General features: G+C 40.8%; 1 protein-coding gene and 1 long non-coding RNA gene across 7 annotated transcripts in view; both read left to right on the top strand.

Annotated features, from left to right (window-relative positions):
• Positions 1 to 21,803, top strand: part of METTL24 (methyltransferase like 24) — a 150,642-nt gene that overhangs the window by 11,436 nt on the left and 117,403 nt on the right. The gene's annotated exons all lie outside the window — the stretch shown is intronic.
• LOC146406153 (uncharacterized) lies at positions 1,014 to 10,276 on the top strand. Its single transcript, XR_014807341.1, has 3 exons — positions 1,014 to 5,405; positions 5,719 to 7,195; positions 9,976 to 10,276. It is a non-coding gene; the product is annotated as an uncharacterized LOC146406153 (long non-coding RNA).

Below are 21,803 nucleotides of genomic sequence, written 5' to 3'. Positions count from 1 at the left end.
CCTTGAGATTCTGTAAGCTAATAAATCTTTAATCAATTCCTTTTCTACTTAACTAGCCAAAGTGTTTTCTATTGTTTACAGTTAAGAACCTTGACAGATCAATAAATTAGAGCTGGCAGTTTGGGAAGTTACAACTGTAGCTTTTTCTTCAATTTTACTTGGTCTATTTAATTCAGATTTTGGAACATGATGATTGGGGTCTGAGTGAACTATGGGCTAAGGGACCTTTCCCTGACAAGATAATAACATTTAGCTCCAGGTTCTAAATCACACAAATCTAACATCACTAGAGACACTCAGCCCTTTTTCATGGCACTGTTTGTCTGCGGTATTGGGCAGGAGAGGCCAGTTTATGCTGTGATCACAAACAACTCTCAAATCTCAAGGCTCTTACTAAGAAAGGTTTGTTTCTAGCTTATGCTGCATATCCATCACTGGTTGGCAGGGTTGGGGTGCGACTCTGTGCTGTCTTTATCCTCTCTCTCTGGACCCCTCTCGTAGAGGGGTGGGTGCTCTGGAGGGTCTTGTGAGGTACTATTAGATGCCCTGGCCAGAAGCCAGATGCAGTACTCCTGCTTGTGATCCAATGGCCAGAGGGCAGCTGGGCCCTACTCAGTGCAGGAGGCCAGAGGTCTGCCATGTGCCTGGAAGTCAGGAAATGTTTGGTGAGCAGCACTTATGGTCGCCCCAGTATGATGACCCTTCAATCATCCGTATCTAAATGGACATGGTCTAGGTCATGTTTCATGCTCGCCGTTTCAAATGTCTTGCTGAATTCGCACATTTGGCAGTACTGAATAAAGCATGGGAGGCTCTTTTCAGGGGACGTAGATCTAAAATGAAGCAGACATCTGAATTTAGCAGAACAGTGAAATAAAACAAGATGCAATTTATATCTTATAAACAGTGCTGTGGTGTGTGTTGGGGTTTGTTAAGTATAGTGATTCCCATTGACATTGTTTATGTTAGATTCTTTATGCAGAGCAGTGACGGTATGATGCAGGTCTTTTTTCTGGGGGGAAAAAACAGCAAGTTATAAAGCCATGACTGTACATGAACTGAAGGCCTCTGATGAGATGAATCAAACTCCATGTTTAAATGCAGCTTCATGGCCATCACTTACTCATTTTTAGTTAGAGCTAGATGAAAGACTTCCAAGCGTATTTTCAGAATCTGGCCACAAATCAGAGACAAATTTCATGTTGTAAAGTGTTTGCTATTGTGCACAATATAAGTATTTTTAGTTGATTTTTTGTCTACTTTGAGTGGAGCACAGCAAATCAATTAAAAATCCTGATTAGGGAGTTCCCGTCATGGCTCAGCAGTAATGAACCTGACTAGTATCCATGAGGATGCAGGTTCCATCCCTGGCCTCGCTCACTGGGTTAAGGATCCAGCGTTGCCATGAGCTGTGTTGTAGGTCACAGACATGGCTCAAATCCTCTGTTGCTGTGGCTGTGGTGTATGCCGCCAGCTATGGCTCTGATTTGATTCCTAGACTGGGAACTTCCACATGTCACAGGTGTGGCCCTGAAGAGACACACACAAAAATCCTAATTAGCAAAACACATGCCCATTGAGTGCAGAGCAATTTGGTCACATGTGGAAGAAGGCCTCTTCATTCACCAGTTTTGGGGGTAGAATCTGGAGAAGCCAAGTATCTAGTAAGGTCCTAGGAGACCTATTTATGTGGATTTGAAAATGTCATGAAAATATTATGATGCAGCCTTGCCTCTAATATGGGCTTGTAATTTTGCACTTGAGGGCAGAAGTTTAAATTCTGCTCCCCTACTTCCTGAATGTAGACAAGTGGCATAACTGGTTTTAACCTGTTTCCTCCTCTGTAAAAAAAAGTAGTAGTACTTAACTCATGAAGATTAAAGGAGAGTGTTGAGGTGCAAACACCTGGCCTGTGGAAATAGTTCCATGAATGAAGATTGTCTCTGTTGAGCTTTATATCGCTGGCTGTGATACTGGGCCCTGACCATCAAGAGGTTTGGGCACCTGTGTCTGTGTAAAGCACAATCTTCATTGGAATTTTTTGTTTATTTGTTTGTCTGTCTTTTGGCCTTTTCTAGGCATATGGAGGTTCCCAGGCTAGGGGTCAAATCAGAGCTGCAGTTGCTGGCCTATGCCAGAGCCACAGCAATGTGGGATCCGAGCCGCATCTTCGACCTACACCATAGCTCACGGCAACGCCGGATCCCCAACCCACTGAGCAAGGCCAGGGATTGAACCTGCAACCTCATGGTTCCTAGTCAGATTCGTTAACCACTGCACCACAACGTTAACTCCTTCATTGGAATTTTTAATGCTTCCTTTATCATTCTTGAAATTTAAAGCATACATAATATGCTTAGCCATCAGAGGTGCCAGGTATATTTTTTATATTAAATAAAAGCCAGAAGTAAATATAAAATTTTTATTAGCACTTTTATTATAAATTTAATCCTCATATCACTCATTGATTGTAAGATTATTAAGGCTTACCTGTTCATTTCAGTTTGTGCATTTTTTTCTCTCAAAACCAATTACAAATATCTTTTAAAACATTGCTATTAAATAATTTTGGTTATTGTTATGGTTGACTGTATAAAATGTGTTTCCAAGCATTTGAAATACAAATTTCACTCAAAAGAATGTTTACAAATCACCTATTAACTGCCAGTTACTGTAACTCTGCTACTGTTTTAGTTCGGGGAGGCCAGTGGAGTAATTATGAGTTAAAGAGCTAATTGCTAAACAGTTTTTCTGGTTCTGTCTTCCACATTTTAGTCTAATAACTATTGCATATTATTATGCTTGGTACCGTATATGCATTTTGAAGACAAACTCAATTTAACCAACACAATAAACTAAATCTAAGTACTGCATGTAGTATTATGCAGAATATAGGCTTTCAGAAGCTTACAATTTAAGAGGGTGGTAGGAGGGGGGCCACTGTGCTAGGGGAGTTGCCTATAGACATTTGTCTTCTCTCTTATGAAGTACCTACTTAATACCCTTGAATTTGTCTCTCTGCTCACAAAGTCTAAAATATTTACTATCTGACTATCTACAGAAAGCATTTGCCATCCCCTGCTGTGGAAGTAGCCTTAGGGTCACCTAACTGTGACTGTTTCAGGTGGGGGTGACCACTGACCTGCAGGGGCCCCAATCCAGTGCATGAGACTTCTATGCTAGAGTTTTGCCACCTGCAGCATGGGAAGAATTGTCCTAGGCTTCCAACAGGGATACCGAGAACATGTTTGGTTCTCTCTAGCCATTCATGGGAATGTCATCATAAAGTCGGCAAGGTCTTTGTTTTGAGGCTATTGCCATGTAGTGAATGTTAAAGTGGTTCAAATCCTGATGTTTGCTTACTACTTCCTGTTACCCACATTTTCTAACACACATATAGATTTGTTGAAATTATGACAGACGACCCCCTCTTTTTCAGCTTCTAGATTCACGCTTTATTTAATACTTAAATTAAAATGGTTTGAGCATGTGCTGTTAGAGGTCTGGTTCCTTTCCTCCCCTCAAAGCTCTGATAATATCCGGGGCTTATATTTTCTGATCACTCTCCTAGCTCAGTATTTCACCTCTGGCACTGCGTTTTCCTGTCTGTTCTGCACTGACCACTTCTTTTATCACCCATAACACAGGCATTACCAAAGGTCTCAGGATAATAGAGGGAAATGTCAATGAAGTTCAAATCAAAAATCAACTTAAAATTGATTAAAGATTTCTTACCCACTGGCAATTTCTTACTGGCTGTCTCTTCTTCCTAGGCTCCTATACCATTGATCTTGCCTTCTTTTATCTATACACCGGTCCCTTTCTTCCATTTTCAAGCCTTCAAACCATCACTCCCCACCCTATTTGCTTGAGCTTACAGCAAACAGATCCCAAATGCATGTCATTTTCTTACTCAGGCAATTTAGTTTTCTCTTCTCCTTCTAGGCTTGGCATAGAGATGAATTATGCCACTCTGGCAGGAAGGCAGAATTAGTTGCAATCAGTGTTTGTTTTTAAAAATCATGTTTCTTACATCCTCTTTACTATTAGGCAATCCATATAATGTGCTCAGCACAGTGCCTTGGATGTATGTTGTAAGCACTCATTACATGTTGATTGTGCCAATGTGGGTCCAGTGCTGGTCCCCCCATCCTCATGATGGCTACTGCTGCTTTATGACAGAGGGTAAATACATTATTAGTGACATTTTGGCAACAATAATGTATTGCTTCATGCAGAACCTCCTTTTTTCTTTATATGTGTCTTCATTACTTCCTTTGGATTTGGGGAATCTCTGGCAAGCTCTTTCCTTCTGTTTGCCATGGAAATTAGTTTACACAGAGGGTAGTAACATGAACTTTAGGGTTTAAGAGTGCCCGGAAATGACCCCAAAGTGGCACAGCTAGGTCTATACCCAAGACAATTGAAAACATGTGAATAATGTAAATGAATGTTTATAGCAGCACTATTCATAATAGCTATAAGTTGAAAGCAACCCAAATGTCCATCAAATGATGAATGCATCCACAGAATATCGTGTATCAGTATCATAGGATATTATTCAGCTATAAAAAGTATGAGGTCACGTTACATGCTACAGTGTGGATGACCCTTGAAACAGTATGTATGCTAAGTGAGAGGAAACAGTCGCAAAAGGCTGCATTTTTTTTTTTTTTTTGCTCCATTTTAATGAAATAACCAGAATAGGCAAATCTATAGGGACAGGAATAGATGAGTGGCTGCTAAGGGCTGGTGGAAGAGGGGAATGGGCAATGACTGCTACCGGGAATGTTTTTCTTTTCTTTTCTGGCTGCCTCCGTGGCATATGGAATTTCCTGGGCCAGGAATTGGATATGAGCCAGAGCTGCAACTATGCCACAGTTGCAGCAACACTGGGTCCTTAACCTGTATCCTCAACCCACTGCGTTAGGCTAGGGATCGAACTCGTGCCTTCACAGAGACAAGACAAATCATTGACCCACTGAGCCACAGTGAGAACTCCCTGTTTTTCTTTCCTTTTCTTTCTTTTTTCTTTTTTTTTTCTGTCTTTTTAGGGCTGCACCCTCAACATATGGAGGTTCCCAGGCTAGGGGTCCAATCAGAGCTGTAGCCACTGGCCTATGCCACAGCTACGCGGGATCCCAGCCACATCTGCAACCTGTACCACAGCTCATGGCAGCACCATGAGCTGTGGTATAGGTTGTACATCCTTAACCCACTGAACAAAGCCAGGGATCAAACTCATGTCCTCATGGTTGCTAGTTGGGTTTGTTAACTGCTGAACCACAATGGGAACTCCCGGTTTTATTTTCTTTTTGAGATCATGAAAATATTCTGGAATTAGTGGCGATGGTTGTTTAATCTATGCATATGTTAAAAGCCACATAATTGTTTGCTTTAAAATGGTAAATTTTGGAGTTCCCGTCGTGGCGCAGTGGTTAACGAATCCGACTAGGAACCATGAGGTTGCGGGTTCGGTCCCTGCCCTTGCTCAGTGGGTTAAGGATCCGGCGTTGCCGTGAGCTGTGGTGTAGGTTGCAGACGCGGCTCGGATCCCACGTTGCTGTGGCTCTGGTGTAGGCCGGTGGCTACAGCTCCGATTCAACCCCTAGCCTGGGAACCTCCATATGCCGCGGGAGCGGCCCAAGAAATAGCAACAACAACAACAACAACAACAACAACAAAAAGACAAAAGACAAAAAAGACAAAAAAAAAAAGTGGTAAATTTTATCATGTGTGAATTATATCTCAGATAAAAAAAAATGTTCAGAAGCCCATGGAGTGAATGGCAGGTGTGAAACCACATGCTTTGAACATGCTTTGCTCTGTCCAGATGAAGATAAATTGACCGTGAGAGAGCCCTGGGACCCCAGCCTGATGGTGCTCGCTAATGGGCATGAGCGGACTCAACAGAAAGCTGGAGTCCACATGCTTGCTTCTCTAGGAAGTACCTGGCTTGACCTCTCAGGAGTGGTCACTTGGCTACTGGTGAACTGCTTGATGCTCACTCTCCCATCAGTTTCCCAGGCCTGGCAGATGCATTGTGGAATCAGACACATGCAACTCCACATTGAGAACCCAGCAACTGGCTGTTTGCCCGATAAGGGGGATGCCCAAGCTGCCATTGCTCCGAACTTGCTGGCCCCCAGTGCCATTTTTTTTGCGTAGAGCACTGACCCAGAGCACCAGGGGTTTGTCAAAAGAGGTGGCTAGATACTGGTCAGCCCATTGCACCTTTACTATGAGTGAGTTCTTTTGCTTAGCTACCTTGGCTCTTTCTTCTTTCTCACCTTCATGTTTACCCACATGACCCTTGTCACCTTATTCATAATGACTTTTGTTCAGGGAACATCCTGTACAATTTGGAGAGCATTTTTGTTAAAGGGAACAGCAGTTATACCAATATCTTGCTTTTGTACAACTCCTCCCAGCTTACAATGGCTTGCTCTGATGTTATGGTTCTCATAGTGGCTCTATGTGTGAAGTGGATGTTATTTCCATTCCACCAAGAAAAAAAATCTGTTTAAACAATTGATTCAAGGTAAATAGAGATTATAACCCAGCTTGGCTGAGTGAGTTAGTATTGTTTCTATGCTATACAATGGCTACCTACCTCCATGCTGAAATCTGGGTCTCAGTTGATTACTGTTAAGGTTAAGTTTGATATAAAGGCTTCCCATTGGATATTTTCCAAGTCAAATAATATATTTTAATGCTTACTTTCAGCTATTTTGTCAGGTTGGAATTTCAAGCATGCCTTATATTGCTTAAGAACAAATTTGAACTGATTATATAATTATGATAGGGAATGTTCTTTTGAATAGTGAATATTCATTTTGTACAGAAATAGTAAAAAAATGGCTTATTTAACTAATGCGCACTTAGAGGACATTAACCTCAGTCAGAAGCAGACAGCTACGTCGGTTTTGAAACTGTAGTGCTTGAATTTATTTGGGTACCCCGGATACAGAGAATTGTTTTGGAAAATCTGAGTGCCTAGGCCTTCTTCCTGGATAGGGAATGTTCTTATTTATAAAACCAAACCACTAGCATAGATTGGAGCCTGTTTAACACATACAACATTGTATCCTTCCTTGTTATGGTGATGTATCCAGACAAGGAACAGGGAAAAAAAAAAAAAGAAGAGTACTATCTCTATGTATAATTTGTTATTTTAAAAATATAGGCAAGCCAGGTTTTGGAATGAGGGTGATGGTGGCCTCATAGAATGTCTTTGGGAGTATTCCTTCTTCTTCAACCTTTTGAAAGAGTTTAAGGAGGATGGGCACCAATTCCTCTTTATATGTTTGATAGAATTCACCTGTGAAGCCATCTGGTCCTGGGCTTTTATTTGTAGGGAGTGATTTTATGACCTCTTCAAAAAAGAAAACTATCGCCCAATATCATTGATGAATATAGATGCAAAACTTCTCAACAAAATCTTAGCCAACCGAATCCAACAACATATCAAAAAAATTATACACCATGACCAGGTTGGGTTCATCCCAGGTTCACAAGGATGGTTCAACATACGCAAATCAATCAACATCATACACCACATTAACAAAAAAAAAGTCAAAAATCATATGATCATCTCAATAGATGCAGAAAAAGCATTTGACAAAGTTCAACATCCATTCATGATCAAGACCCTCGCCAAAGTGGGTATAGAGGGAACATTCCTGAATATAATCAAAGCCATTTATGATAAACCCATAGCAAATATAATCCTCAATGGGGAAAAACTGAAAGCCTTCTCACTCAAATCTGGAACAAGACAGGGATGCCCACTCTCACCACTGCTCTTCAACATAGTTTTGGAAGTCTTAGCCACAGCAATTAGACAAACAAAAGAAATCAAAGGCATCCATATAGGAAGAGAAGAGATCAAACTGTCACTGTATGCAGATGACATGATTCTATACCTAGAAAACCCTAAGGACTCAACCCCAAAACTCCTTGAACTGATTAATAAATTCAGCAAAGTGGCAGGATATAAGATTAACATTCAGAAGTCAGTTGCATTTCTGTATACCAGCAATGAAGCATTAGAAAAGGAATACAAAAATACGATACCTTTTAAAATTGTACCTCACAAAATCAAATACCTCGGAATACACCTAACCAAAGAGGTAAAGGACCTATATGCCGAGAACTATAAAACCTTAATCAAAGAAATCAAAGAAGATGTAAAAAAATGGAAAGATATTCCATGTTCATGGATTGGAAAAATCAATATTGTGAAAATGGCCATCCTACCCAAAGCAATCTACAGATTCAATGCAATCCCTATCAAATTACCCATGACATTTTTCACAGAACTAGAACAAACAATCCAAACATTTATATGGAACCACAAAAGACCCAGAATCGCCAAAGCAATCCTGAGAAACAAAAACCAAGCAGGAGGCATCACTCTCCCAGACTTCAAGAAATACTACAAAGCCACAGTCATCAAAACAGTGTGGTACTGGTATCAAAACAGACAGACAGACCAATGGAACAGAATAGAGAATCTGGAAATTAACCCTGACACCTATGGTCAATTAATCTTTGACAAGGGAGGCAAGAACATCAAATGGGAAAAGGAAAGTCTATTCAGCAAGCATTGCTGGGAAACCTGGACAGCTGTATGCAAAGCAATGAAACTAGAACACACCCTCACACCATGCACAAAAATAAACTCCAAATGGCTGAAAGACTTAAATATACGACAGGACACCATCAAACTCCTAGAAGAAAACATAGGCAAAACACTCTCTGACATCAACATCATGAATATTTTCTCAGGTCAGTCTCCCAAAGCAATAGAAACTAGAGCAAAAATAAACCCATGGGACCTCATCAAACTGAAAAGCTTTTGCACAGCAAAGGAAACCAAAAAGAAAACAAAAAGACAACTTACAGAATGGGAGAAAATAGTTTCAAATGATGCAACTGACAAGGGCTTAATCTCTAGAATATACAAGCAACTTATACAACTCAACAGCAAAAAAACCAATCAATCAATGGAAAAATGGGCAAAAGACCTGAATAGACATTTCTCCAAGGAAGATATACAGATGGCCAACAAACACATGAAAAAATGCTCAACATCGCTGATTATAAGAGAAATGCAAATCAAAACTACCATGAGATACCACCTCACACCAGTCAGAATGGCCATCATTAATAAATCCACAAATAACAAGTGCTGGAGGGGCTGTGGAGAAAAGGGAACCCTCCTGCACTGTTGGTGGGAATGTAAACTGGTACAGCCACTATGGAGAACAGTTTGGAGATACCTTAGAAATCTATACATAGAACTTCCATATGACCCTGCAATCCCACTCTTGGGCATCTATCCGGACAAAGCTCTACTTAAAAGAGACACATGCACCCGCATGTTCATTGCAGCACTATTCACAATAGCCAGGACATGGAAACAATCCAAATGTCCATCGACAGAGGATTGGATTCGGAAGATGTGGTATATATACACGATGGAATACTACTCAGCCATAAAAAAGGATGACATCATGCCATTTGCAGCAACATGGATGGAACTAGAGAATCTCATACTGAGTGAAATGAGCCAGAAAGACAAAGACAAATACCATATGACATCACTTATAACTGGAATCTAATATCCAGCACAAATGAACATCTCCTCAGAAAAGAAAATCAATCATGGACTTGGAGAAGAGACTTGTGGTTGCCTGATGGGAGGGGGAGGGAGTGGGAGGGATCGGGAGCTTGGGCTTATCAGTCACAACGTAGAATAGATTTACAAGGAGATCCCGCTGAATAGCATTGAGAACTATGTCTAGATACTCATGTTGCAACAGAAGAAATGGTGGGGGAAAAACTGTAATTGTAATTTATACATGTAAGGATAACCTGACCCCCTTGCTGTACAGTGGGAAAATAAAATTTAATTTAAAAAAAAAAAAAAAAAAAAAAAAAAAAAAAAAAATAAAAATATAGGCAAGCCAGGATGCTGATAATTAAAATAAAGTCACATGTATTTGGTCAAGTCATTAATTTAATAGGAAAAACAGATCAAAAGTGCTCTTAAGGCTTAAAAAAAAAAAACGTTTTAATAAGAAAACCATATAGGGGTGGGAGAAATAGAGTAAGAAATTGGAAATTTAATTTTCTGTGTCTTTATCTGAGGAGTTGTTAGATTATAGTTATTTTGAAACCCAAAATTTTCAATTTAAAAATAGAAGTGAAGAAATAGGAACAGATTGGAGTTTGGAAGGAAAAAAACATTAGCGCAAAAAAAAAAAAAAAATGTAACAGGAAGACTCTGTACAGGGAATCCTTGTGTTCAGCTTCTTCTCAAATTTCCTCTGGACTGTGTCGACAACTAGGGTGGCGAAGGCTTGAACTGAGTTCAGTATAGTGATTCTTCACATTTTTTTGAGCTATGAAAATTTGATGAAGACAATTAGATGAAAGCTATGGATAAGCATTCAAGAATACTGAACATCTGTTTGCATACACTTCATTGACAGTTGATTTCAGGGGGTTCTTGGGCTTCACAAAAATTCTTAATCCAAGAGTGGATCAGAATCACTCATAGGGGTTTTTAGAATACAGGTATATCAGCCTCCTCTACCCCAGGCCTCCTGGGAGGGACAGTTCCCTCCCTTAAGGAGGCATAAGTGCTGGGTTAAGACATGTTGAGTTATGACTGGGATGGTTGATTCCTAAGGTTGGGGTAAATGTTTCAATAACCAGTGTTCACCTCTAAGTGAGAGGTGTCCCTGTGTGATGCGCTTTTGTGGGCTGGAATTGCCTCACTGCTGGCTGGGCTGAGCCCCCAGAGGTGGAGCCCAAAGTCCTGGCCACAGCACATGGGGTTGGGACCAGCCCAGGCCTGGCCTGGTGCTGGGACATGGTGCTGAGATGTGCAATTCTACTGATGGCCTGTTCTGTTTGCCTTGGTCTCAAGTTACAGCTTGGAGGAGAGCCATGTTTTATTTTCAAAATAGTAGCCAGTGGTTTCTCTCTGCTGTTGATTTTTATGTCATTTCATTTGTAAATAAGTGCTTGTCTATGCTGTAAAAAATGTTGAATGCCAAAAAAAATTTTTTAAGACAGAAAAATTCATAGCTTCTTGAGAAGCATATGTTTATTAAAAAGAAATTTATGGGTTATCTCTTCCAGCCTTCTACTTTGTCCACAGTCCTGCTTTATGTTTATGTTTTGCCAGCTGTGCACCGACATTAGTCTAGCATCTAAGTTAATTGGTAACATTACACTCTAACTATGCATTTGTAGAATCTCTACAATCATATAATGAGCAAGTGGGCTCATATCCATAGTCACCAATTCATGGTAATTGGTCAGTTATATAGAAGGTGGTTAAAATAGAGTATTGCAAAAAAGTATACACACAGTCTGTTTTAACTTAAAACATATGGAAGTGCATTTGTTTGCCATTCCTGTGTTTGAGGATGGCCCCTTGCTGGAGTTCTCGTCTTTTCTTGCAAAAACCCATCTGAACTGCATCACCCACCATTTCCAGTTTTAGTTTCTTCAAAGTAGAGCAAGAATTTGACACTTGTGAAGTAATGTGAGTGCAGAACACCTCTGGATTTTAGTGATTTTGTTATTCTTTTTTTACAGTTACTTCACCCATGCCAAATGCAATAATATTTAAAAATAGTGCCCAGCTTTTCTCGAGTTGGGTTTTTATAAAAAAGTGAACCCGTTTTCTTTCTGTGGACAGATTTCATCATTTTACCTAAATTTTGATTAAATTATATAATTCCAGTAAGTTGTACAACTGATATAAACTGGTCTTGGAACAAACCAAATGACTCCTGGTAAAAATATGACTACATTCGTAGCAGCAGGAGTGCACAGGTAGAGAAAATAGTCAGTGTCAGTACATCTGACAAGGTTGAGTGCTTCTGCTATAGTATATGTCAAAGAAAATCAGAATTGTGCACTATATTCTGAAGCGTTTTGGAGTTTCTTTATCTATAAAAAAAATTCCTGCAGTGAGGAATGCATTTATTTTTTTACCTTTAAGAGGATCTTCACAGCATTGTTGTACAGATTGAATGATTAGAACTAGATCAGGGCACTTAGGATCAGAAGGTCAGTCTCTACAAGGCTTTGTGAGCTCAACCTCCCATGGCAAACAGAGTTTTTACCTCTACCTGAGCAATGATTTTTTTTCTGCATTTAACAAAATTTACAGTAACAAATATTTATAGTTTCAAGGTCACATGCCAACAGTCTTTGGAATTATGAAAACAAATTTTCAGTTTTATAGAAAAGCTCTGTCTCTTAAATAGACTTCAATCAAATCTGACTTTATGATTTTAGGATATAGAATATGTACAGTTTAAATTTTATAACTGGTATGTAAATATTTATTAACTTCTTAATCTGTCAAAACAAATGTTAATTTTGAATAAAATATCACGTTCTCAACAATGCTTTTTTTTTTTTTTTTTTTTTTTTTTTTGCCTCTTTCTAGGGCCACTCCAGCGGCATATGGAGGTTCCCAGGCTAGGGGTCTAATTAGAGCTGTAGCCGCTGGCCTTAGCCACAACCATAGGAACACAGGATCTGAGCCATGTCTGTGACCTACACCACAGCTCACGGCAACACTGGGTCCTTAACCCACTAAGCAAGGCCAGGGATCGAACCTGCAACCTCATGGTTCCTAGTCAGATTCGTTAACCACTGAGTCATGATGGGAACTCCAACAATGCTTTCTTAATGTTTCTCTCAGGATTCCTGCTACACTGCTTGCCATCTCTAGTTTCATTTTAATTTGAACCAAAGACATTTAAGGTTGATAATAATTTATTTCCATTTAAATAAAGGTATATTATTTAGCTAGATTAAGGTATTATTATAAAGCCCTACTTCTTCCAAAGTAATAACAGAATTGTTCTCAATCCCAAGAATTCTGTCATGTTCTTTTCTCCCTGGTATTTAAATCGATGTAAAAATGTCCCTTGCAATCATTTCCGTGGGGGACTGTAAAAGAAGTAAAACACATGGTGTCCTCACAAGGCTTGTAGTCTGGTTTGAGTAATAAAACTGACACACTTGAAACAGCCTACACCAGGCATCTAATGAGGTATTAGACAAGAAGTACAAGCAATCATTGCCAAAACACACGGTGTGTATAGTTTATTTTGTGCATAGTAGAGGTTTGAGTGGTTAAGAAATCTGGGGGAAATATGTGGGACTAAAACTGGACCTTGAAGAATAAGTGGAATTTGAACTGACTAGGGAGTTAAGGGAGAGAATCCTAGGTAGGAGGAAAGAGGCTTGACCTGGCATGTTAGAGGCAGGATGCTCTCAGGAAACAGAACAGAGAATAGAATCTGTTTTTAAATCACTGTCCGTATGGTCTTTATCTGAGCACTTACTTCCTAACTTCCCGGAGTCTTTTCTTGGCAATGAATTTTCTCTGGTTACACGTCTTTTCTTTCCTTATGTGAAAACCTCCATAAGACCCATGGCCTGTTGTAGCCTACCATTCGATCATTGATGGCAAGGCATTGGGAAGGCTCTGTGGGGATGCATGTATTCATAACAATGATTACCATATTTTACCCAGTGCCTTTTAGGAAGCTGTATCTGTCAGGATAGGCTAGTTTATGCAGCAGAAACAAACATCCTCAAAATTTCAGTAGGTTAAAAGAACTCATGCTATATTTCCAGTGTGGATTGGTGGGGGTAAGAGGCAAGATCTGATCTTCCTGCTGTCAGTCAGGGACCAGGCGGACCTTGCCTCAACTTATGTATACTGTTGCCATTCGTCACAAAAGCCTGAATCTTTCCCCTGCCCAGCACTCTGACACTTTCCAATACTCCTCTCTCTCTCTCTCTCTCTCTCTCTCTCTCTCTCTCTCTATATATATATATATATATATATATATACACACATATATATATATGTTTTTATTTTTATAGCTGCATCTGCAGCATCTGGAATTTCTTAGGCCAGGGATTGAATCCAAGCTGCAACTGCAGCCTCTGCTGCAGCTCTGGCAATGCTAGATCCTTTACCCCACCCTCCCAGGCTAGGGGTCGAACCCACACCTCCACAGCATCCAGAGCTGTTGCAGTCGGATTCTCTAATCCTCCTTTTAACGCATTGTCGATTCATCATCCATGACATTTTTAGAACCCCTGGTTAATTTTTTTTTACTGCATTCCACATCTTATGGATAAGTAATTTCAAAAATTTTTTTCTCATTACATCAGTGAGTATATCAGTGCAAGACAGCCCTTGTGGTTTTTACCTTAGAAGCCCTTCTAGGTTGCTCTGAGGCATATAATGTCTATCTTAGCAGGAAAACAAGATATGGGGAAGATAAAACTCTGGGCCCTGGGATGAAGGCAGCATGGCATAGCAGAGCAAGGATGGAACTGCCTCCTAGAGGTCTGGGTCTGAGTCACAGCCCTGCCTCTGCCTACTTCTGTCATTTTGAAACTTCGCTGAGCTTCACTTTCTTCAATTATAATACACAGGAGTTGGTCTGGATCACTCTTGAGGTCTTTTTTTTTTTTTTTAATAATGGATACACATTTTTTAAAAAAAAAATTTGTTTGTTTACTTTTTAGGGCTGCACCTGTGGCATATGGAAGTTCCCAGGCTAGGGGTTAAATCAGAGCTGCAGCTGCCAGTCTGTGCCATAGCTACAGCAATGCTGGATCCTTAATCCATAATCCACTGAGCGAGGCCAAGGATTGAACCTGCATCCTTATGGATACTAGTTGGGTTCTTAACCTGCTGAACCACAGTAGGAACTCCTTAAGGCCTTTTTGGTATAATGATACTCTACTTTTTGAGAGAAATAAAATTTAAACCTAGACATAGTTTCTGTCTTCTGAACTCTAAGCTGTTTGTTTTTAAAGCTCTTCCTTGTGGATGGAAGTTTATTTTTCTCTAATGCAAGGAATGTTCATCCTCCTTTCTCATAGAATTTAGAAATATGGTCAACATTTTTTATCAGCTTAGCTCTGCTAAATTTATTGGCATGATCTGTCCCCTTTACTCTTGTTATTTCCCGTCTGAAATGGGGGAAGAGGACTGGGCCAAGGTCAGATGACATTTTGGCAGCTTCATTTCTAACCTTGGAGAGTCCCACTCTTGTTCAGCAAAGAACTCTGAGTCCAGAGAGCTATATACCTGGTAATAATTGACCTCCAAAAGGGTCTGCTTCCTTCAGCAATTCTTCATGTTCCTGAAAAGGGCCATTTAGTGATAAAGATTGCAGATCACTCCTTCCATTTAGGTTTGAAGCTTAAGTGCTTTTGGTTCCCTTGTTGTCCAGCCAACTCCCTCTGCCTTGTTTTTACACCCTGGCAGCCTCCCACTGATGAAAAAGAAACATTTATTGGGCTGCTTCTACTTGTCAGGCACCATGACTTACAGTGCACTCAGACAGAAAAATGTTCTATAAATATAGAATCATGTGAGGAATGTCCAAGAACCAGAGTCTTATCTCTAATTGTCAGTAGGATTCACTCAGGTTACCGGATATTATATCACAATCAAAAGAGCCAGGGAGGGGCAATATGGGCAGTATGGAACATGGAAATACAAAGATGGCAGGAGTTAGTAAATAATGAGTGGACATATACTTAACACTGAGAAACACATACATATATTCCCACATATATACATACAGTCATAGTTGTGTGCAACTAATGGTTTATATTCGGTAGGATGTGACAGCTTCATCAGGAAATTGATGATACCCTTAAACCATGGAGTGTGGTTTTTCTGGGGTTCCAACCCCACATTGCTCTTGCCCTCCCACCCACCTTGGCTGTCCTATTCATGGAGACTTCCCCAGCACTATCCAGTGTCTGTGGTTGATATCCAGGCACGGCTTTGTGTCTCATCCATGTGTTGTGCCACATGCAGGTGTTGTTCCCCGTGTCAGCCTGTGAAGTGGTTGTTGGATGCTGAAGCTCTGCGTCTCAGATGCTCCTGTGGTCTCTGGGATGTGTTCTTTTTGCCAGGACCCCTGTCCCCCTGCACTTGGTGATTCTGGGTGACACATTTAAATTCTTTTTGATAACAAAAATGATGTCTTGCTTAGACTCTAGAACTGAAACACATCCCTACGAAACTGCTTGACAGCTCTGAGCTTTACCACGGATAGGCTTCCTGCTCAATGTTGTGCCACAGAGCCTTGTTAGGGGCCAAGGCTGAGAGGCTAACAGGGCATCTTTATGGATGTGGCTGGCAGCCTCAGGATCACAGTGAGGGGACCCATGGGGAGACTGGTGGTTTGGCATAAGTTTTGAGGACTCATGTGGGCTGAGAGCCACCAGAGAGTCCTGGATACCACTTATGGACAACTCTAGGTCCCAGATAAACTTGTGGGGAGAATGGAGATGGTTGTGCAGGTATTGAGGGAGCAATGCACTTTCCTGTCATGCCCCCCCCACCACTTCCTGTTTCCTCCTCCCTCCTTTTTGTCTTCTCCCCACCCTCCGCTAACTCCATGTCTCCTCTGGCTTTGCAGCTAATGTTTGGGGAGTTGGTAAATGTTTGAGGGATGTTAACTGGCTGGAGTTTTCAAACTGAAGTAATTCCATGACCTCATAGCAGAGTGGTGCTGATTCAGATGTTAAGTTTCTAAGATTGAGTCCCAGGAAGTCTGAGCACCTTATATGTTTAGAATAGGGTGTGTGTATGTCTGGAGGTGTGTGTGGGGTGGCGGGGGTTGGGGGGCAGTAGAGAGATAGAGCACGCAAGAGTGGAAGGGAAGGGGAGGGAGAGGGGGGAGAATCCTTTAAAATGTGATAAATGCTATTTCTACATTCCTATTTGCTTTTTTAGGCAAACATTCTTATATAATCTTTCTCTTATAAGACAAATGAAACTCCTCCTTTCTTTTCTTGGTTGATGTGTAACCCTAGTGAGATCTATGATTTGACATTTGAGTGCCTACTATGTACGGAAATGCTTTGGAGTATCTACATCATGAAAACAAATGAAAACCTCTGCCTTTCACTGGATCTACTCCAGGAATTTGGCGTCTCTTTCTATTGTCTATGATAAAACCTTAAAATTACATATATATGTTTTATTCTCTTCGCCATCCCCCTGTGTTTCAATCTCACCCAGACTTGAACTGTTTTGCCACACACAGAAAACGTAATGAATTAAAGAGGTAATTTTAAGACCAGAACCCAACTCAAATTTGGCATTTCTTTCTAACTTACTGGGATAATTTAGAGAATAAATCTAGAGCTGAGCATTTATTCCTCCTTGTGCTTTTATTTTTTATTTTATTAAAAAAATTTCTTCCTAAAAGTTATCAGGGCCTGCTTGAATAATAGTGCATTTTTTCTTCATCAGGGTTGATTTCTGGTTCCCTTGCCTTGAAGCCTACACTCTGTGTAATGATACAAAGGTGGCAGATTGATGGGGAAAGGATTCAGAATGTGCCCTGGATTTGGGCTTCAGCCTGTGTGCTGTCTGCTGCCAGAGACATGGAGCAGATGGACTTGGAGAGGTGGGGCTAGGCCTTAATAGGGAGGAGGTCTTAGAGTAAGAAACTCCTTAAGGGCTGGGCTGACTCTGTAATTCCCACCTAGCCGTTTAGACCCTGGCCCACTATTAAGTCTATCACAAGATCAGTAGAGACAGCATTTTTGTTGTTGTTGTCTTTATTTTTCTGCAGTTTGTGATGTGTGTGGGTGTGGATTTCTTTGTGTCTTTCTGTTAGGTATTTGCTGAGCTTCTTGAACATTTACGTTTGTGTCTATTGTCCAATAGCCATTCTATCTTTAAATCTTTTTTCTGCACTGCATCCTTTTCTCTTCCTCCTCTGGGATTCCCAAGACTGAATGTTAGACCTCTTGCTATTGTCCACAGGTCCCTGAGGCTCTTTTCATTTGTTTTTTCAAATCATTTTTCTCTTTGTTGTTCAAGTTGGATATTCTCTGTTGATCTGTGTTAAAGTTCACTGACTTTTTCTTGTGTCATATTCATCTTGCTCTTGAGTCCATCTACTCAGATTTTTATTTTGGTTTATTTGGACATTTCAGGTCTAAAGGTCCACTTGGCTCTTTATATATCCAGTTTCTTTGCTGAGACTTTCTGTCTTTCCATTGGTTTCAAGAGTGTACACTCTTATGTCTTGGAGTATTTCTGTAATAGTTGCCTTTAAGTTTTTGTCAGATAATTCCAACATCTGTGCCATGCCTGCACTGGCATTTATCAATTTTCTTTTTTCCACACCAATTGAGATTTTCTTGATTCTTCGTATGCTGAATAGTTTTGGGTTATACTCTGGGCATTTTGTATTAAATATTATAGATAATGTATTAAATGGTATAATAACTGTATTAAATACTATAGATAATGTCCGCATATTTGTTTTTATAGGCAGTTGACCTGGTTGGGTGCAGGCCTCGAGCTCCAGCCAGCTTTCTATGTGTTGTAATTTTAATTTCAGTTCTTTTTTTCAAAATCTTTTCAGTGTTTTTCAGATCTGTCCCATGTGCATGACACCCAGTGGCCAGCCTGGGAGCTGGTGGACATCTGTCTGTTAGCTCAGTGCTATCCAGGATCAGATGCACCTGCATACTAGGTTTCTGTAGCAGATTGTTTCCAGGACGTCTAGCAATGCTCAAGCCTCTTATACAGTGACATACTGCATTCGGCCGTTTGTATCGCCTGGGTTCTGCATCCATGGCCAAATGTCTTATCCAGTTCTCTGCAGTTTCTGAACCTCTGGCTAGAAAGGTTAGGTTTTAGTTACCCCTGTTCTGCCTGTGTTTTACAACACCCTTCCTATGACTATGACCAAGTCCAAGGCCAAGCTGCCCAATAAGAGAGAAATACTCAGCGGGGTGTCACTTTACCCTTTTGGGGCCACAACCTTCAAATCGAAGAAGAAACTCTTTCTTCAGAGTTTTGGGTGCCTGTAGACTCCTGTTGTGGCTTCCACCACTGCAGAGGGATTACCTGGGAGCTGGAAGGCTAGAATGGAGGAGAGGAAATACAAGGATGGGCTGGGGGAAAATGTGGACCCCCCTGCTTTCTCTGAACTTTGGAAGACCCCTGCCCTTCTTAGCCTGAACTCGGGGCTCCTCTTGGAGCTCTCAGTCTGCGTGGATGCCCACCTCCAGTGTGAAGCTGCCTTGGAGGGTGGGGGGCCCAAGGGGAAATACCAGAAGAAAAACGGTGGTGACCTTACTGCCGATTCCTGGTACTTTGAATTCTGGTCTTCTTCCCCAATCTGTCTGCTAATATTTACTTTTCAGATTCCTCGAATAGCTGCTCAGTACATTCTGTCCAGGCTTTATTGCTGTGTTCAGTGCCAGACACACAGTGAGGGTGTTCTTACCCATGTTACCCAGAACTGAAACAGACGTTTTTGTTGTTTTGTTTTTTGTCTCTCTCTTTTTTTTTTTTTTTTTTCCTCTTCTTTTTAGGGCCACACCTATGACATATGGAAGTTCCCAGGCTAGGGATGGAATCAGAGCTACAGCTGCTGGCCTACACCACAGCTATGCCAATCGCGGAATCTGAGCCACGTCTGCAACCTACACCACAGCTCATAGCAGCGCCGGATCCCCAACCCAGTGAGTGAGGCCACGGATTGAATCTGCATTCTCGTGGATTCTAGTTGGTTTCGTTTCTGCTGTGCCACAAAGGGAACTCCGAAACAGATTTTTTTTAAATTAAATTTTTACATGGGGTACCTCAATTTTAAATGTCACCGTAAAGTGTATAACTGACCCTTGTTCTTACTGCAGCAGAGCTGATTCTGAGAGAAAGGCCAGTTACATGAGGTTGTGGGGAGAGACATGTGAGCTGCCATCCCAGAGACTCTTGGAGCCCCTGGTCACACTTAGACAAAATCCTAAAAACTATGAATATCTCAGGGCATTATGGAAAGGCAGGCTGAAGCTCACACGCTCTGCCCTGTGCCTGGATTCATGCTCTGCCCAGGCACCATTTTTTTCCTCCCCCTTCTCCTTTTAAAAAGGAACAAACAACCTACTTCAATCATTGTTTCCTGCCCACTAACAGATGCTCTTAATTAGCACAAAATTGCAGCAAAATTGCTAAATAAATATATTTTGCTTGTTTTGGGTTTGTTTCTCCCATAAAGCTTAGGCTTCCCCATCAACTCATCGCACATGCTCAGCGTATTTTTTAGTTTGAGTCAAGGACTCCCAACCTTATTCTTTTCCATGGGCACAACTGTAACGCAGAGAATCAATTGTTAGCCATTTCTCCTAACAGAAAATTGCCGGTTTTAAAGCCTTTCAAGAGCTTACTAGCTGTAGGAATGTGCATTTAGGAGTATTAAAACTTTATAAAAATATCCCAGATGCTCTACCGATTATCATCACAATCAAGAAACTGATCATTTAAATCACTCATCATGCAGTTTTATCCCCAGAGATGTGCAGCATTGAAACACAGAGGAATGGACCATAAGACTTTTTCTTTAGGTTTATTATATATATATATATATATATATTTTTTTTTTTTTTTGGTCTTTTTGCCTTTTCTAGGGCTGCTCCCGCGGCATAGGAGGTTCCCAGGCTAGGGGTCTAATTGGAGCTGTAGCTGCCAGCCACAGCCACAGCCACAGCAACGCAGGATCCGAGCTGCATCTGCAACCTTCACCACAGCTCACGGCAACGCTGGATCCTTAACCCACTGAGCAAGGCCAGGGATCGAACCCGCCACCTCATGGTTCCTAGTCGGATTCGTTAACCACTGAGTCATGATGGGAACTCCCTATATTTGGTTTTTATTTTAAAAGAAGTTTTAAAAAATGCTTATACAAACCTTGCTTGTATAGCAGATAGTGGCACTGTTGTTAGTTTGACAGTTTCTGTGTGGCCTACCTAAGGTTATTCATGGGCATGGGGGAAATGGCCTGTGAAGAAGGAAGCTGTTCTTCCAAATTTCAAGGCAAAAAAAAGCTTTTGCACAAGACAGAATTGATGACTTTCTTTAAAGGTCCTGGGTGGGTCTGTCTGTGTGTATGTGTATATGTATACACACATATGTATATGTGTGTGTGTGAATATATATATATATAACATATTCAGTGCAACCAGTTTTGCTTGGGGCTTATGGTCTTGAATTAATATATTTCTATTATGTGTATACGTGTAGGCTGGTAGGCAAAAGAGTATTTGAAAAGATTGCTTTATTTTTTGCATTATCTTTTAATAGTAAAACCTTGGAATTCAGTTTCTTTGGCTTGAAAGAATCATTTTCTTTTTTCAAGAAACGAATTTGATTCTGAAGTCATAAATTATAAAAATATGTGAAAGCCTCATGGCTGTGCTTGCTGTAGGCTTTTCGAGCCAGATCCATTATCTCTGTACACCGGTTTGGACTGACTCTGTGATCACTTTTTATCCTTTGGGGAGAGACTCTCAGATGTCTGCAGAATAGCCCCTCTGAACAATATGAATTAACTGTGCGTAGAATCCTTTGCTGTCCTTAACATTAATTTTGGGGAATTTTTTTCTGTGTAATCAAAACATTTCTCCTAATTAGAAGCAGCCCTTTTCAATGCACATTTCCTGGAGAAAATGCCAGATAAATCCTTCACAGACAAAAGGGGGGAGTGCTGCTTACTTTCCTCAGAAATCCAGGACCCTGTCTTCTGTGGGATGCCAGCATGTTTTGGGGGAGGGGCTCCATTGTATGAGTGGTCTGGTGGTTTAAGTAATGGGCAAGACCACCGACTGCAAAGTACACTTCTTTGTGGCAGCCCATTCTTTAGGCTCGGGAACACACAGACCAGCCCCCACCACCTTCTGCTTAAACTCCTTTGCCT

Source organism: Sus scrofa, chromosome 1 (genome assembly GCF_054392235.1).
Source record: "Sus scrofa isolate SSC_HxYL_T2T_F1_AM1 chromosome 1, Sscrofa_HxYL_maternal_Yorkshire_Landrace_v2.0, whole genome shotgun sequence".
Classification (NCBI taxonomy): domain Eukaryota; kingdom Metazoa; phylum Chordata; class Mammalia; order Artiodactyla; family Suidae; genus Sus; species Sus scrofa.
The sequence above is the reverse complement of the archived record's forward strand: the minus strand, read 5'-3'. Positions and strand labels throughout refer to the sequence as shown.